Source organism: Microtus ochrogaster, chromosome 7 (genome assembly GCF_000317375.1).
Source record: "Microtus ochrogaster isolate Prairie Vole_2 chromosome 7, MicOch1.0, whole genome shotgun sequence".
Classification (NCBI taxonomy): domain Eukaryota; kingdom Metazoa; phylum Chordata; class Mammalia; order Rodentia; family Cricetidae; genus Microtus; species Microtus ochrogaster.
In genome coordinates, this window is record NC_022014.1 from 22,515,001 (window position 1) to 22,524,216 (window position 9,216).

At 46.9% G+C, this 9,216-nt stretch overlaps 1 protein-coding gene across 1 annotated transcript in view; it reads left to right on the forward strand.

The window, feature by feature from the left end:
• Abr (ABR, RhoGEF and GTPase activating protein) overlaps positions 1 to 9,216 on the forward strand; it is a 210,493-nt gene that overhangs the window by 32,180 nt on the left and 169,097 nt on the right. The gene's annotated exons all lie outside the window — the stretch shown is intronic.

Here is a 9,216-nt window from a genome sequence, read left to right on the forward strand (position 1 = left end):
GAGTGTGTGTGTGTGTGTGTGTGTATGGCATGTGCAGTGAGAGTGTGTGTGTGTGTATGGCATGTGCAGTGAGAGTGTGTGTGTGTGTGTGTGTGTATGGCATGTGCAGTGAGAGTGTGTGTGTGTGTGTATGTGTGTGTGTGTGTGTGTGTGGCATGTGCAGTGAGTGTGGTGTGTATGGAGGCCAGAGGCATTTGAACCGCCCTTGGGGCTGGAGTCACAGGCAGTTACAGCTGTCCTATGCGGATGCTGAGAACTGAACTCAGGTCCTCTGCAAGAGCAGTATGCACTCTCAGTCTCTGAGATACCTTTCCAGCCCCTGTGCTGGAGGATGCCTGTGCTGGGTGTCTCTTACCAGTTACCTCATTTGTCCTCTCAACCATCTCAGTTGGGCCCATTACCACTGTTATCATTTTATATGTGTGTGTGCGTGCATGTGGGTGCAGATGCTCAAGGAGGCCAGAGGGGGCGTCAGATCCCCTGAAGCTGGAGTTTCAGGTGCTTATGAGCTGCTCAACACAGATTTGGGGAACTTAAATTGGATCCTGTGATGATTTGAATGAGAATGCCCTCATAGGCTCCTGTATTTGAATGCTTAGTCCCCAGTTGGCGGAACTATTTGGAAAGGATTAGGAGGTGTGGCCTTATTGAGGAGGTGTGTTATCATTTCTAGTTAGCCCTTTCTTTGCCATGTGTTTGTGGATCATGGTATAAGCTCTCAGCTACTGCTCCAGTGCCATGTCTGCCTGCCTGATCTCATGCTCACTGCCATATGGTCACTGACTCAACCTCTGAAACTGTAAGTTCCAATGACCTTTCTTCCATAAATTGCCTTGGTCATGATGTCTTGTCACAGCAATAAAAAGTCATGAAGACAGTTCCTCTAGAAGAACAGTATGTGCTCTCTTCCATCTCCCCGCCCCAGCACTTTTGAAGGGGGAGTCTTGGTTAGGGTTAATATATTGCTGTGAAATTTTGTTGAAATATTGTTGAAACATCATGACCAAAAGCAACCAGGACAGGAAAGGGTTTATTTGTCTTACATATCCTGAATCACAGTCTGTTGAGGTAAGTCAAAACAGAAACCCAAACTGAGCAGGAACCTAGAGGGAGGAGCTGATGCAGAGCCCACGGAGCTGATGCAGAGCCCACGGAGGAGTGCTGTTTACTGGGCTTGCTCCTCATGGCTTACTCTGTCTTTTTTACAGAACATAGGACCACAGCCCAGGGCATCCCCACCCACAATGGCTAGACCCTCTTATCCATCACTAATTAAGAAGATGCTCTACAGGCCTGCCCACAGCCTGATCTTATGAAGGCATTTTTTCAACTGGGGATCCTTCCTCTCAGATGACTTTAGCTCACATAAAGTTGATATAAAACCAACCAAGAGGTGCTGGAGAGATGGCTCAGTGGTTAAGAGTACTGGCTGCTCTTCCAGAGGTCCTGAGTTCAACTCCCAGCAACCACATAGTGGCTCACAACCATCTGTAATGAGATCTGCTGCCCTCTTCTGGTGTGTGGGCATACATGAAGGCAGAATGTTGTATATGTAATAAATAAATAATAATAATAAACAACCAAGACAGGGGACATCATAGAAAGGACTATCCTCACTTTAAAAAAATTATTATTGTGTGTAATATGTGTGAGTGTGAATGTATGCTATAGTGTGTGTGTGTGTGTGTGTGTGTGTGTGTGTGTATGTGTGTGTGTGTGTAAGTCAAAGAATAACTTTGTGGACTCTTGTCCTTCCACCTTAATATGGGTCCTGGGGATTAAACTCTGGTCATCAAACTTTAGTGGCAAGCACTTTTTTCTGCGGAGCCATCTCTCAAGTCCTGTTTTTTTTTTTTTTTAACTCTTTGGGGCCCCCACCACTCAGCTCCCAAATAAATCACACACAGAGGCTTATTCTTTCTTATACATGCCCAGCTGTAGCTTGGTTTATTTCTAGCCATCTACCTTTTGCTCTGGGCTTTTTCCTTGTCTTACGGCTGTATAGTCTTACTTTCATTCTTACTCAGTGGCTGGCTTGCCCCTCAAGTCTTCCTCTCCTTGTTTTCTTGCCTCTTGATCTCCCCTACCAGATTTCTTCTTCTGTGTATTATCTCTGCCTGCCAGCCTGCCTATCCTTTCTCCTGCCTTGCTATTGGCCATTCAGCTCTTTGTTAGACCAATCAGGTGTTTTAGACAGGCAAAGTAACATAGTTTCACAAAATTAAACAAATGCAACAAAGAAGAATGCAACACATCTTTGCATCATTAAACAGATGTTCCACAGCATAAACAAATGTAACACGTCTTAAAATAATATTCTACAACATTGTTATCTTCATTTGATAACAAATGAAGTCAAAGTTCAGAGAGTTTAAATTAAGATACAGCAGGTGTTGTAACTTTACACCTTTAAAGATGATGGTGGCACACACCTTTAATCCCAGCATTCAGGAGGCAGAGACAGGTGGATCTCTGTGAGTTTGTGTCCAGCCTTGTCTACAAGTGCTAGTTCTAGGACAGGCTCCAAAACTACAGAGAAACCCTTTCTTGAAAAACCAGAGAGAGAGAGAGAGAGAGAGAGAGAGAGAGAGAGAGAGAGAGAGAGAGCGCAGGTGTTGAGTCTTGATGTATTCTGTTTCTAGGACACACAGCTACACTGTTGAACTCTCCAGCTGCCTCAGCCTCAGCAGCAGCCCAGATGCTAGCTCAGTGAAGCTGGTATGAACAGCTGTGAGAGGGGCACTACACAACCTGCACATACACTGCAGTAGTGCCCAGTGCAATTAGATGTGCACACTTCAACCAGGATGGGAGGGCCAGCTGTGCCAGGCTGGGAGAGTGAGAGGAGAGCCGATGCTGTGTTGGCATCCCTGCTTTTAAGATTAAAGAAACTATCAGTTCTGACCTTAGTACTGGGCTTGTAAACTCCTGACTTGGGGAGGGGGTGAGGATCATTTTTACAAGATTGCATAATGTCTGGCACAGGCTGGGTTGTGGCATTCCTGGGCTATTAGTGAAGCTCTATCAGTAGCCATACTAGCAAGATCGTGTCCTCCTAGCAAGTGTGTCCTATGCCTCATTATCTGTGTAGGTGAACTGACCTAGACACCGCCTCTTCCACTGCTGTGGGTTTGGGTAGCTGCCTTGGAGGATGTAATTGTGTGGAGGCTTCTGAAGTCAGAAATGCTGAGCAGATTGAGATGGCATATACCTGTTTGGAGTGGTGGCACACAACCTTTGTTAGTGTGTGCCAACATTTAGTAGGCAGAGGCAGATCTGTGAGTTGCAGGCCATCCTGGTCTACAGAGTGAGTTTTGGGCCAACCAGAACATTATAGGGAGACCCAGCCTTAAAAAACAAACAAATAAATAAATAAAATAAGCTATATTCCTGCAGTCCCAGAACTAGGGATGCTAAAGCAGGTGGAGCATGCATTTAAGGCCAGCCTGGGCTGCTTGAGACTCTGTCTTTAAAAACTAAAATGAAAACGGATGTTTATGAAGCTTGCAGCCAACTGGAATGATTAACTAACTGGGAGTTCAAAGTTTTTCTCTCCCAGAGTTTCCCCCAATGAACATGCCCAGAATATGTTGGAAATGTGTGGGTGTAAAGTTCCCCGCCCCTCATCTCATCTCTGACCACTAAGAGCTGACTCAGCCTGAGGGTACTGAGCATATGCTGTCATTTCCTCATCTACAGAGCGACAAGAATGGAAGGCACCTCTGTCTTCTGTCAGGCTGGGACTGAGGTTTGTGTGGTGGACCCTGCCTGTTTTCACAACAGTGCTTCCTGTACCCCGTCTCTCTCTGTTTCCATTGCTAACAAGCTCATGCCCCTGAGACAGCCCTTGCTGGGGGTAAGCCACGGCAAGTGGATGGCAGAAGGCTTTTTTCCAGTTAAATGCTAAAACTTTGAACTTCTTGCCTAAAGGAAGAAATAGCTCAAGGCTCTGTCTGTCAGAATAGTTGCTGTCTTCTTATCAAGGGGTACTACAGATCAGACCTTACCCCTGGTGGCCGGGACAGTACTCCTCACCCTCCGAGGGCCACACACACCTCACACTGTGAGCAAATTTGGATGATGTACTAGAGTTTCCACACACAGTCATCTGTGGCCAGACAGGCCCTGAACAACGTGAGGTGATTCCTCATTTATGTAGAAATCACCCGACTTGATGTAACAGGACAGTAGAAGAATATGAAAGATGATGGTCTGCCCACGATCAGGCTGAGAAACTCCGGGGCTGTCTGCAGAACCACTCTGATTTCAAGAGCGTGTTGTGTACTAAGTGGGGTGGTGCATTTGAGTCATAGTTTGCTCTTATTGTCTAAAAGAATTTTTTTTCTCCCAGGGGCAGAGCTTTGTGTGTTAGGCAAGCTCTATCCCTGAGCTGAAGCCCCAGCCCCCATCAAGAGGAATTTTTGTTGTGACTCAATGACTTTTACAACAGAGAAAATTAAATTACTGAGTAAACATGCAGTTAAGACAATCGTAGACGGGGTGTGGTAAGATGGCTCAGTGGACAGAGGCATGTTGGCCTGGTGACGTGAATTTAGCCCTTGGATTCCACAAGGTGGCAGGAGAGAACCAGCTCCTAAGAGCCGTCCTCTGACCTCTGCTTGTGCACATCTGCACACACACACACACACACACACACACACACACACACACAGAGATAATAATAATAACAAAATATGGTCTAAGTCAGGTGGTTGGACATACAGCTCAGTGGTAGAGCATTTGCTCATCAAGCACAAACACACAGCACCACAGAAAGGAAAAACCAAAGAAAAAATGGCCAATATACTTCATACTCTCTGTGGCCTCCTGGCGAGACGTGAAATGAAATGCGTACAAATGCGCAAATGACAGGATGCTAATTTTGGTGTGGCTTCTGAGCCAGCAGCTTCGGCATTCTTGGGAGCGTAACCTTGGCACATTTTATCTGTCGGTTCTCCCTGACACCTGCAGAGCTGGAAAGAGGTTTTGTTCTCTAAAACAAGGTGTCTGTAACCCTGATGATTCCCAAGCAGTGTTGTCACCTCACTGGCTTGCTCAGATGATGAGGGCTGGGTGGGGAGTGGTTGCCTCGTGCTTGGACGCTTGTATACTTTTGCTTCTATCAGGTGAGTTGTATGGAAAGCCAGCTTGTTTGTGTCTCGGGGCCATAATATTTTTTGGCAAGAGAAGAACCTCTTCCTTTTTTGGTCCTGAAGTCACACTGGAAATCCTCAGCAGCTCAGCTGTGGGTAGTTGTCCCCGTGGGTAATGGTGTTGGGGTTTAGTGGTCTTTGCAGAAGTCAAGGTTCCTGTCAGGCCTGGGAGGAAGTGTGGCCTGTGTACATGCACAGCTCTGTGTGTGGCTCCCGGAGAGGGAGCCTCTCTGTGGTAAGCTTCCTCTTCTCTGCTTTGCTGTGGTGGGACACAGAGAGAGTCTCTCTTACAAAAATAACCCTGAACCCCCTGAAGAACTGACCCAAGCATTGAGGTGCCAGTCAGCCAGATGCAACAGCAGAATGTTTCCGTCTCCTCAGCCTGCAGTATTTGATCTCATGGTCCTAGGGCACATTTGCCCCTCTGAGAGGAAGAGAGCACTGAAGTCCAGGTCCTCCGGAGTATGCAGAGGAAAGTAAGGGCGTTCTGAGGAACTGAAAGCTGAGCCATGATCTCGTCCTGGCTGTGGTGGTCCCCTGGGCTGAGCCAATACTTAGAATGATGGCTACGGGAAGGCACTACCAACAGTTTTGAGAATGGGATCCTTCCTCCCTCTGCTGGTGGCCTGTGGCTACCATCATGTGATAAACATGTGGCTTCCTAGGAGAGAAACTTGCACAATCACACAGAAATAGGAAACTGGGAGATAATTCGGCATGGCACATAAAGAATTAGGCAATGAGTTGTCTAGAAGACTTTGGGTCTTGAGAAGGGAGCCAGGTTTCCTCTGAGTCATGTCTGTGTCCCAGGAGGCCCCTGGGGCCTGAACTATCTGATTAGTCAAGAGGCACAGGTCCAGTGTCATCAGTCCTCTGCCTGTCAGATGAAAATTGGGCATAGGGCTGACCTGCTCTGGCAGAGGCAGCAGGGCAGAGATTGGAGCACCACTGCTGCCTCTGCCAGGTAACTTCTGAGCACTGCACAGGGCCCCTGCCCAGCTGGCTCTGTAAGGGAGCCGCAATGCCTCAGGGCCTCTGTGCTTCCAGTTCCTGTGTGCGGGTTTCTCAGAAGCACAGCTGCCCCTCCTTAGGAAAATGAGTTACGTGGTGTTGTCTTCTCCCAGAAAGGCACGCATCCCTGTTCAGATGAACAGACAATGTTCCAGGAAGTTCAAGCTCTGAGCAGCAGAGCCATGGAGACTTGGGAAGGGGTCTGTGTGGGACAGGCTATAGAGCTATTACCTCAGTTTCCCCCTGTGTTCCCCAAAGTGGGGGCCAGTGAGATGGCTCAGGCAGTACAAGTGCTTGCTCTTCAAGCCTGACCTGCTCAGTCTTCAGAACCTACAGCGGAAGGAGAGAATTGACTCCCGAAGTCATCCTCTGACCTCCGTGTGTGTGGTGGCAACTGTGTACCCACACACATCTCACATACACAAATCAAAATGCTCCTCATACGGGCTTGAGGGTGTGCTCAGTGGTAAAGCACTTAAAGGCCCTGAACTCTATCTCCAGTAACAAAAAAGGAGAAAAAGAAGAATCTTATTCTTTATAATCCTTACTTAGGCACCTGCCATGTTCAGACTGCCCATGTGAGGGAGATGCCTAGAGGCTAATTAACTCCAGAGTCGTTAAGTGTCCTTACCACCAGAGACTCTCTAAGCACAGGCACATGTCTGAAGACCCCAGGGCATATCAGACCTCCTTTTAAGGAGAAAAAATAGAAATCTGTCTTTGTTCCTTTCTGGTCCTGCCAGTTCCCTGGACAAATAGCTTAAGAGCTCTGCCGGTGCTGGAGTGGAGGCACATCCTGTAAAATCCTAGCACTCAGGAAGCTGAGGCAGGAGGATTGCAAGTTTGAAGCCAGTTTAGGAGGTAAACTGTAGTCATGAACACACAGCAGCAGTGGATACACGCACAAGATTGGGCTTTCAGCATGGATAAGAGAGGTGCCCATGAGGCCTTGTCGCATCCTGAGGCGCTATTGATTGTTAATGGTTTCTGCAAGGGCTAGGGTGTGTCATTTTCTTAAATGATGTAGCCACTGGGGAGCTAGATGGGAAGAAGAATGGCTGCAGAGGAAAAGGAAATGGGATAACAGAGGTTAATGGAAAATGAATAGAATTGCATACACTGTATGGATGGATAGAACTGTCAGAAAATCAAAGAGAAATAAAACCTACAAAAAGCCTTGCTGGTAAATTCACATCAGCATCTTGTACCTGTGCTGCCCAAAGTGCAGCTTCTCACCAGCGATTATCAGCAGGGCATCTGGTGAGGATGCTTGCTGAAGCCTCATGACTGGTAGCCAAACCACAGTGTGAATATCACTCTGCCCTTTGTTGGTCTTGTGACCCAGGGCCTCTTCTTCAAAGTGGGGGAAATGATTCTGTCTTCCACAAGAGGTATTACGTACTAGAAAGGTGAAAGCAGTGTGTTTAACACAGTCACAGTGTCTAGAACATAAATCTTGGTGACACTGGGGACATGTTAACTAAAGGGCTTTTCAGTAATTGAATAGTGGAAATTGCCTCTAAGGTCTGGTGTGCATTGAAGGGGAGAGGTCAGGTCTAAGAACAGCTGCAAATTCTGTTGGGTATTGTCTTCATTACTTCTCTATTGCTGTGACAAAACACCATGACCAAGGCAGTTTATAGAAGAAACAGTTTGTCAGGGACTTAGTTTTGAGGACTAGTACCTGGCCCCTCATGGCATAGGATAGCAGACAGACAGACATGGTGTTGGAGCAACAACTGAAAGCTTGCCTTTTGAAGCAATAGCCTCCAGGCAGAGAGAGCTAACTGGGATGGGTGTGGAATTTTGGAACCTCAAAGCCCACCTCCAGTGACATATCTCTTCTGACAAAACCACACCTCCCAATCCTATTCAAACATGAGCTTATGGGGGCCGTTCTCACTCACACCACCACAGGTCTCTGAGCTCATGTTATGGTAACACCCTTGAGTAGTGTCTTCATCAGGGACCCATTCAAGTTCCCCTATGCCTTTTCTTTTTCTCCTTCTTCCTCCTCTTCCTTCTTACTTCATATATCTCAGGCTGGTCTCCAACTTGTTATGTAGCAAAGGATTACCTTGAATTTCTGACCTTCCTGCCTTTACCGGCCAAGAGCTGGGATTACAGGTGTACACCACCACATTGGGTTTTATGTGGTGCTGGGGCTCAAACCCAGGGCTTTCTGCATTTTACCAAGTGGGCTACATCCATAGCCTTACACTAATCATTTTTTTAAAAAATTATTTATTATACATACAGTGTTTTGCCAGGATGTATGCTTACATGCCAGAAGAGGGCACCAGATCTCATTATAGATTGTTGTAAACCATCATGTGGTTGCTGGGACCTCTGAGCCATCTCCCCAGCCCCCCCCCCTTTTTTTAAGATAATGTCTCACTGTGTTGTCTAGACTGGTCTCTAACTGGGCACAGGTGATCCCTGCCTCAGTCTTCCAAGTGCCTGGCTCATTTTTGCCTCTGCAATTGTTTACATTTTTCTTTCTTTCCCAGAATGCCTTGCCTCTCCACTCTTTTATCTTTGCCAGTGAAACATTAATTGTCATTCCAGGCCTCAGTTCAAATTCCAAGGCCTCTTTAGAAAGTGTGTTGGCTAATTTATACCAATTTGAAACAAGCTAAACTTATCTGAAAAGAAGGAATCTTAATTAGAAAATGCCTCCATTAGATCTGGCTGTAAGGCATTTTCTTAATTAGTGATTGATGGGGAGGGCCCATTGTGGGTGGTGCCAACCCAGGGCTGGTGGTCTTGGGTTCTATAAGAAAGTGCAGCCAGGGGAAGCAAGCCAGTAAACAGCACCTCTCACCCCTCTGTGGCCTCTGCTTCAGCTCCTGCCTCCAGATCCCTGCCCCAACAACATTGTGGAAGTGTAAGCCAAATTAACCCGTTCCTTCCCCACTTGCTTTATGGTTATGGTGTTTCATTGTAGTAATAGAAACCCTGGCTAAGACAGAGGCATGTGGTTTTCTGCTCAGTTGGAAATGGTGACCACCTGCCCCATAACATACTGTCCAGGCTGAATCCACCAGGCATT